Below are 10,050 nucleotides of genomic sequence, written 5' to 3'. Positions count from 1 at the left end.
TAATAATACATATAAGCTTTTGATTCAGCACATTTAATTAACATTGTACTTTAGGGGGAATTTAATTTTTCATTATTTGTTTCTTATTTTTTTGTTGTTGATGTCTTTTACTGAAGTTTAATTAGTATAGAACATTATATTAGTTTCAAGTATAAACATAGCAATTCAACAGTTATATACATTATTAAATTCTTACCCCAACTAGTGTAGTTATCTGTCAATGTGTGTCTCTGTCAATGTAGTTCTTAAAGAACTGTTGACTATATCCTCTATGTTGTACTTTCATCTCCATGACTAATTAATATTATGACTGAGATTTTGTGCCTCTTTATCCCCATCACCTATTTCACCCATCAACTCCAATCCCCTCCACCATAGTAACCCCCAGTTACTTCTCAGTGTCTGTGAGTCTACTGCTGTTTTGTAAATTCTGTTTTGTTTTGTTCGCTAGGACAGAAGTACATGTAGATACAAATGTTCTATCTCTTTTTCAAACTATACGTTAGTGTAGCTAAAAAGTGATTCATTATTTTTCTTTCTTGTGGACTATGATACTTATTTTTTATATATTCACCTAATACTAATTTTAGTACCGTGATTTATACTCAAAGAACAATAACTTCTCCCCACTGGTCGCAAATTTTTCTGGCCATTATTACTATTTGTTGAACTTCACAATTACTACTGAAAATAATTTAATATATAATAAGATGGAGGTCTTAAAAATTATCTCTCTACATGTCAGCTGTACCTGTTATATGGCTGTTAGAAGCCAGTGCAAAGATGTTCCATTTTAATTTCTCTCCCTGGTTATTGTATTTGGAATTCATATTCCAGGTCTTACACTGCTCAGATGGAGTGGATGTATATCATGACAGACTAGGGAGGAGGCACCCTTTTATCTGTGTACAGTTAATAAAAACCAGTATACATACAGCAGATGAGCAGAGAGATATAGCTCGGGTTTCTGGAAACTTTTCAGTTTGTGATTCCAAGCCCTGTCTGAGACCCTATTTTCATGAGATGATTTTTCCTTATATTCCCTCATTTCTTGCTAAAGAAAGCTGTGGATGGCTTCTGTTTCATGGAACAAAATGACTTGACTTAGAATTCAGAGAATGGGGAGAGTACCTTAGAGAGTGGGAGCAGAGACAGGTAAGGGTGGGTTTGTACAGGGGACTGGGGAGAGAGCAGACTGGATGGGGACACTGCAGTGTCTGTCCCCTTGCCCAGTTCTCCCATAAGACTATGTCTATCTCCATAAAGAGAAGGGATGAATTTTACAAAGAAATCTGCGGGACAAGGGGTTCTTTGCAGTATTGATTTGGAGGTCAGCTGATAGAGTGAGAAGGTCACGTCGTAACCTACCTGGGGCAACACGACTGAATGTGTGGCATCATGCCTTCAGGCATTATTTCCTATTTTTCCATCGATTAATATTTGTCTTTATGTTTGGAAGTCAACACATTTATTCAGAGTCCAGTAGAGGTGCACTGAGTTGTCACTACATGTAATATAATCTGAATCTGGTGTCACCCATTGCTGTTGTCCTCCATGGTCTACACTTATTCGTAAGTTTATATATTCTTCCCTGGCAATAGTGCTTTAAGCTGTGATTAATAACAACTAACTTTTCTCCATAAATCACAGTCCACAAATATGAAGGCATAAATATTGTTTTTTAGAACTTGCAAAATGGTATTTTATCCCTTGCTGACAAGGGAACAAAGGATTTCTATTTCTGAGCTTTTAACTATCCTGTCAAGAGAAGAAAATGCATGCATCGCACTGTGGTGCTGTCTGTTCTTTGGAAATAATGAAATGAGAAATAACTAATGACTGACTAAAGTTACTTATTAGAATACATGCCTGAATACACAAGGACCAAGTTCCAAATATGTTGGACTTTTTAATTATTTTTTCTCAAGAGTGCGTTCTTATATGAATCAACCATTTTTCTTACTTTATTAACAGTAGAAAAAAAAATGTTCAGTTAATCATGTCAGGGAAAATGTGTAAATGAAGCTAGCTAGTGTCCAATGCCTATGTTAGGCAGAAAGACAGAAATGAGCAGGATGGAAAGGAGAAAGGGCCCCCCAAACATGACACAGGGAGTTGATCAAATAGAGCCAGAAAGCCAGAAATGGCTCAGAGTTAATCAGCTGAAGCTGTAGGCTCTAACAGTGTCTCAGGAGATGCCCAGGGTCCCCCCCCCAAGATAAGAAACGTCAGAGGCACAGGCACAGCACAGCCCCTGTCCTCATTTCACCAGTCAGAGCAAGCCTAGAGAGCTGACAGCTGTCAATCAAGGACCTCTCTGCCCTGCCAGAACCACATAAAAGAAGCCTCAGAATGAGCATCTGGGCCTGTCTTATCTTAGGCAGGCCCTCTCTGGGATTCTATGTAGCATGCATTCAAACTTACTTTGCTTTCTTGGTTTCTCGTCAAACAATATCTGACTTCCTTGTGACACCAAATTGAGTGCTTTCCTTCCTAACACCTATAGGATATAAAACCAGTTTTGGCCCTTAGTTTTCCTCTTGAAAATCTGTATCTTTGATGAAGATGAAATTTGGTATCTTTCATCTCTCACTTAAACCTTCTGTGTTTTCCTGTCCTTCTCCTTTCAGGCCCAGAATCTTTTAGTCTGTGTTTCATCATTGTGAAGTTAGGATAGTGCCTCGTGGACATTCCATGTGTTTTAGGTATTTTATGTCTAATCTCTGACTGTAGAATGAAATGCTATATTTTTTAAAAATAGGATTTAAGGAGATTGGGGACTGGTACTGCATGTCACTGGTTTTCATGATGTCCTTAACTATTGTCAATTCTACTGATGCATGATGCTGGATTCAGTGAGATCCCTTAGTGACACAGAGGGAAGAACAGGCAGGTGACTCCACGTTCCCACACTGGGAGCACAGAAAGAACAGAGCACTGGTATGCTAAGAATGGTCGGAAAAGCAGTTGTCACACAATAAAACAATTGGGAAAGACTGCTGTTAACATCTTGGCTTCTTCTAATGAAAACCCACCCCCGTCACCAAGCCCCATTCTATGGACTGGGCCTGACACACAGGAGGCTGCTCAGATTGAATTTTAAGGACACCGAGGGGGTCTCTGAAACACCAAACACTTCATTCTGCTTCGGCATCTGAAATTTTCATGATCTCACTTACTCCTCGAATTATAAATTCAGGTGCCCAATGAGTTTCCATGGTTCATTATAAGGAAGTAAATATAAATCTTCATTTAGTTATTATTACTTATTATTCTCCTAAGTGACATTAGAGGAAAATAAAGCTAAACATGTAAGTTCCACAGCTTGGGTCATTGATAAGATGGTGTGTGTGTGTGTGTGTGTGTGTGTGTGAGGAGTGATAAAAATGGGTTAGAGGTGCTCTCTTAGTTTTCTTGGGTGATTGGGGCCACAGAAGGGAGGAGACCACAAGATACATGTGAGAGATTTCTGAATAATTTTACAACTTCACAGTTAGGCCAGAGATGGCCTTGTATTGTCCATTAGATATGAATTTCTTTTGAACTAGAGATATACCTGGAGAGAATTATCTGATTAATTTGCTTCCCACAATAAATAAATAAGCAATAAGTTGTTTACCTCTTTGAAGACATCAGAAAACCCATTCAGTTCATTCTCTCACATACCCTTTTCAAAGTGTTAGCTGGGTATTTTTGACAGTTCTCAGTGAGTAGATGCAAACTGAACATAGTGGGGCATCAGACTACCCACACTTAAGGAAAGATAAGAGAGTTCATGCTAAAAGGACTTTGTTTTTAAATTAGGTAGAGGTTGTTAATTTTGTATCAGAGTAAAACTTATTTGTCAAATGAGGAACAAAAAATCCCAGCTGGAAACATAGCTATGTTACTTGTTTGAGAAAACAATGTCTTTATAGACATTTAGCAAACTTTCTTCAACATTAAGGATATTTCCCAAATCTAAAATTCTCCTGTCCCACTAGAGGAGAGTTTACTTTGCCTCTCTTGGAGGGGACATTCTATCTCACCAGTCTCATCTCCAGGGTTCTTAATAAGCAGAAATGGTATAACTTGGTGGAGACTGAGTAAAGAATCCTGTCAAACTCTCTCTCCAAAGCTCAGTGCCTAAAATCCCATCATTAGAGTCAGTTATTTGAAGGTGTTGGATTTAATATAAGTTGTAATAAAATAATAATGTGCATGTTAGTGGTAAACAGTTAAGCCATTGTTTGTCACCCACAGTTTGGGGGAAATGATGAAGTCCTTTTCTAAGTGACTCCAGGCTAGAGGCAGTTTTGAACAGGGATAGGATCGGTTTTGCTATCAAGCAGGAAGGGGACTGAGAGAGCTTCAACCCCCCATCATCTTCACTGACCAGTACTATAACCCTGAGCAAACCAATTTTTTTCAAACAGGAATATTTGCTTTTAAATAAATCTTTGAGATAAGTCCTGACTTCCCATTCCAAACAGATTTCTGCCCAGACCCCGCTGCAAGGCCCATGCGTAAGCGGAAGGCCAAGGGGACCTGCCCAGTTGAGTTGAGCTAGATAAGCTTCTTCACCAGCCAGGCCCTGCGCAGCCAGGCTTGCATGTCAGTGGATCAATTGGTTGATTGGATTCAGGTGGGTAGGAGCAGAGACATTTCCTAGAATGTGATGCCCAGGAAGCCCAGGAAGGAAATCATGGCCACTCTGCCCACAGCTCTTCTAGGAAATTAGCTCCACTTTCTTAATGTTTGTGTGGCTTACCACTTTTCACTCACTCCGAAGGACAGCATCTAAACCAAGGAGTCAAAATGTTTTTAAGAAATCATCCCATTTCATCCTTTTCTTACAAAAATAGCAGCTTTATTACCATCTCATCTTTTAATTCAATTTGTATCTCACCACTGTAGAAATTGTATTTTGAAAGTTTAATAATGACTGTCTATAACATATTTCCCTGGTTCATTTTCTCTTCCAGGAGGATAGTAATGCTGGGGACCATTCCCTTCTCAATATTTCTCTTCTTTATTTGTTAAAATATGTACTCCGTTGAACTGACTGAAAATTGTCTAGTTGCTATTCTTTAATTTAAGTGCAAAGATAAGGGCACACTCAGTGGTTACAGGCCCTGTTTGTTACCCCTTAAACTTCTCCGTTACCTGTTTTCACATAGTTTCTTTAAATATTTAAATCTGCTATCATATCTCCCTTGAACTCTCATTTTCTTATAGTTAGCCTCCCTAATTCCTTAAATTGTTTCTTATGTGGCATGGTTTTCAATCTTCCTAATGTCTTGGTCAATCTCCATGACCTTTTCGTCTATTAAAATGAAGCACCAATAACTGAATGTGATAATTCTATGCGGAGAAGAACAATACTTTCACACCTTTCATTCTAGTTGCTTTCACACTTTCTCTAACATAAATTAAAATTGTATCAGCTTTCTTTGTAGGTGCACTACAAAAAGGTGGATTGAAATTGAGCTTGCTATTTATTAACATGATTTATGTTTTTCCATATCAGTCATAGGATCGGTTTGCTATCAAACAGGGAGGGGACTGAGAGAGCTTCAATCCCCCATCATCTTCACTGACTAGTAGGTGTCCAATGTCTATTTTAGGCACCTTAACATGAAGAGCTCATCTTTTAAACTCATTTGCTGCCCACACATTTATTCCTGTTAAAGGGCATGCTGTTAGATTCAGTTCATCCCTCAGGCTGCCAGGATCTTCTGAGATTTTCATTTTGTCACCTAACATAGTCACCTTCCTTTTCAAAATGAGGACACTCCCCAATTTCTGAGCATTTATCTTCTTTATCATTGTACAGATTATGATAAAAATATTGCTGTCACAGTGTCAAGGACTGTCCTTGAGGTTGACAGCAATCCAGTGATAAATGACTTTTAAGCTTAGTTATTCAGCTATTAATCTACAAGTATAGAGTAGCCTGAACCTCTCTTTTTAAAAAAGTTGTTAAGTTGCACACTGAAAAAAATGAAAAAAAATGTATGGGATGCTTTTTATTATATAAAAATTTATGGATATGTAAATCTGTAGCCTAGTCAAAGTGACAAATTAAATTAATCAGATAAAATGTGCTTTCAGTAAATCTATGCCAGCTCCCAAGAATCATTCCCTGTTTCTTAGCCACTTTTGAACAATCCCTTTGAACTCACAAATCTGTAATTCATGGAATTTCAAACAATCATCTCTCTCCTGATTACTAGAATCTCACATTCTCTATACTTTCTTAAGGACTATTTACATTGCTTTGGAAGACTAATTTTTAAGTTTCTCAGTAACTAGAAAATGCGTGAAATAAAAATAATGTGATAATATGATTGAAGTGAGTTGCACATTTCAGTTCTAAGGTAGATGTGGATTTGGGGTCTAAGAACTCTAGGGGGAGAACTTTAGAACTATGCGACCTAACTTTCTGCTTCTGGTCTTTTTCCATCTTTCACCCATTCCACAAAGAAACTAACTTAACTTGATTTTAAGGACTCTGGAAAAATCTATTGCAAGGAGTTAGAGAAAACTCAGGTGATGCAGTAACAAAAGGATAAGCATTGACACGTTCATGGCTTCGATTTTCATTAGCTTCAGCCCATTAAACAAGCATTTGCCAATGTAATATTGTATGCATAAAACAACTGAAATATTCATTAAACAGTAAAACGACTGAGGACACAGGCCAACTGTTTCTTCTAGAAAGTTTTGCTGCAGGAATACAGCTCACCAGAGTCCACTGCTTTGCCATCTAGTTTAGTATTTTTTGGACTTAAAATTTTTAAACATCTGTGCTTCATCCAATACATTTTAATTTTTAAAATGGAAATTATTTTTCCTTGGATCAAAACAGGTGAAATACTAGATTTTCAAACACTTTTTGTAAGAGATCCTGACCTGCATGATTCAAGTCATCAGACAGAACCAGACCTCTTATGTTTTAAGTAAAGAGATACTTCCTCTGATAAGTCAATTTGATTCCATGTCTCACAACATCCCTTCACAGAGAATGAAAATAGTGTTCAATAAATGAAATGTATCTGCCAAGCATTGTGCTAGACATTCTGAGGGAAAAAGCAAGACATGGTGCTTCAGGTTAATAATATAATGGAGAGATTAGACAGACCCATACTTCAGTTAGCAAACAAGGTAAAATAATTAAATGGGAAAGAATGGTCTAAGTAAAATCAGAGGTCAATTTAAAAATAAAGAAAAACATTACACGTGCTAACTAGATCGTATTTTAGACAGAACTCAATTTGATAGGAAGACATATGGGGCATTTTGCAAATATACAGACGAAGACTCATAATGGTAGCAGGCATTTTTTCCAGAATAAGGGAATTCGGATTTAAGTCTGGCTCTGTAACTTAACTAGACTTGTAAAATTGTGCAAATAATTTTCCCTGAGAAATGTTTTATAACTTCTAAAATAAGCTTAGATTTCTATTGTCATACTCTAAAATCAAAGGAGTATGAATATCACGTGCAAAGGTGTGAAGACAATAGTGTGACCTGTGTTCAGGGAAAAACTTTACCCCGTCTAGTTTGGTGGATTTTACTGTGTAGAAGATAGAAATGGAAAGATAAGGCCTTCAAAGTTCCTTCTGAGTAAACATGAGAACTTTGTATAATGAAGGAGGCATGTCTTTTAAATCCCAGGAAAATTTATATATAAAGAAATCCATTTATGCTAAAGATACAATTTGATTAGTTCTGAAAAATTTTTCATACCTCCAACATTCTCTCATGTCTCTTGGTAGTTACTCCCTTCCCTGAATTCCAGACCTTTGGTCTTTTTTATATTACTGTATTGTCTCTTTCATTATTGCAAATAAATAAAGTCATACAGTATGCAAACTTTCATAAGTGACTGTTTTCTTAACATGATATATTTTAGATTCATCCATATTATTACATGCACCAGCAGTTCATTCCTTTTTATGTTGTTGAGTAATAGTAACTGTATGGCAATCTTACAGTTTGTTTTCTTTTATCAACTGATAAACAGTTGCATTGTTTACAGTTTGGGACTACTTCGAATAAAGCTGCATGAAAATTAAAATACAAGTCTTTGTGGGGAATGTATGTTTTCATTTCTTTTTGGAAAGTACCTAGGAATGAGATGGCTGGGTCACCTGAAAATTATATGTTTAAATTTTGAAGAAACTGCCAAACTGCTTTCCAGAGTGGATGTGCCGTTTTTCATTTCCAAAAGCAAAATGTTAGAGTTCCAGCTGCTTTACGTTTTTGCCAATAACTGACATTGTCATAATTTTTCTAGGTGTGTAGTTGTATATCCATGTGGTTTTAATTTGCATTACTCTAATGATTTAAAATGTTAGCATATCTTTTTTGTGTTTATGTACCATATTTCTTCTTGAGTGAATTTTTTTTTAAGTTTTGCCAATTTTTAATCAAATTTTTACTTGGTAAAATTTTGATTATTAATGTTTTAGATTGTTATATATATATTATATATTCTCGATGAAAGTCTTTTTTTCAAATATATGTTTGTCAAACAGTCACTTTAGTGCTCTTGACTACATCTTACTTCTTAGACAATTTATCCATCTTCCCAATGGTCTTTACATACTTTTAAATAAACTGATCATTATGCTCTGCTAGATTCTGTTCAGCATGGTTTCTAGCCTAAATACCCAATTTGTCAGTCACCCTGTATAGACCTCATTCTGACCTTGATCTCTTATCTTTAAGGTCTTTCTATGACTTCCATGGCTTGGCCATATGCTATAGCTTTAAAACTTGCTCTCATGTAAACTGGATCTGAAAGACAGATTGGAAAGGGAAAGACAAAGTAAGTTAATGGATTGTTCAACCATTGATTCTATGAATACATGGGAAAATATAAAAGAAGCTAAAGAAAACACAATTTTCCTCTTCATTTTGAAGGTTGCATATTTTAAAATGTTCAGTCACTTTGAATGCTCCTGGGCTAGAAAAGGAGAATAATGGACACTAGATTATTGTCACTATAACTCTTCTTTTCCTACAAAGGACATTAAAGATAAATTGAGAAGGTTTGATGGTTTTGATAAAAAATAAATAAAAGATTACAATTCCAGATGTATGTGTCATAAAGTTTTATTTGTTAGCTTCAGAGAGGGGAAAATAACAATATCTCAGAATACTGTTTAGCGTCTTGTTCCTCTGAGCTGGCTAAATTGTGTTCCTTCAAAAAGACAGAGGAATTGATATGATGATGTCATCAACTTCTAGCATTTTAAATTGCTTCCATGACAGGTGGTTTGACAGCTCCAAATGAGACTATAATTCAGTAATTTAAGGTGTTTCTTAGGAAAGCTGGGTAAGAACAAGTAACAACAGGCTAGAATCATTTCAAATGACATTTGTCTCTAAATATTCATTCAATTAGAGTGTCATGAGATACAAGGGCAGTGATGTGGAAGAAAACGCCTACATCAGAAAGTGACACTTTATAAGATGTTTAACCTGCTTAGCTGGTCCCTTTGGCTCATTTTATTACATTTTGAAATGTAGTGTATATTCTTACTGCTATTTCTTTCTCCATATTCAAATATCCTCATTCTTCACTAAAGATTTACTAATTTTAACTAACCTGATTGTAAGATTTGAATGTATTTCCTCTTCTACCATCTTCCCCATGTTTCAGTCTTTCTAATTCCTTTCTCAGGAGTTTTGCTTATGCTGTTCCCCAATCAAAAATACTCTCGCCTCTTTCTAAGGATACACAAACCATTTTATGTACTTCATTCCAATCCTGACTGTTCCATAAAATCTTCCCTGCCTATCATAAGTCCAGTCATAACAAATTCATGCTGCTTTCCTACTTGCCAAGTCTAAAGACATATTTTTGTTCCTCATCCTCTTCGCACTGTCTACATTTTAAGGTGGTCGCCACCTCAACTTTGAAATTGTTTTCCATGAAGTTTTCTGTTGTAGGCATGACATTGTTTGTCTGCTTTGACACTTAGGAGTCCACGTTAAGTGCCAACTCCACTGCCCATAGTTCTAATTTAGAAACCCTGCAAAGTAAGCATTCGTGATTTA

Source organism: Manis javanica, chromosome 9 (genome assembly GCF_040802235.1).
Source record: "Manis javanica isolate MJ-LG chromosome 9, MJ_LKY, whole genome shotgun sequence".
Classification (NCBI taxonomy): Eukaryota; Metazoa; Chordata; class Mammalia; order Pholidota; family Manidae; genus Manis; species Manis javanica.
Note: the sequence above shows the minus strand (reverse complement) of the source record.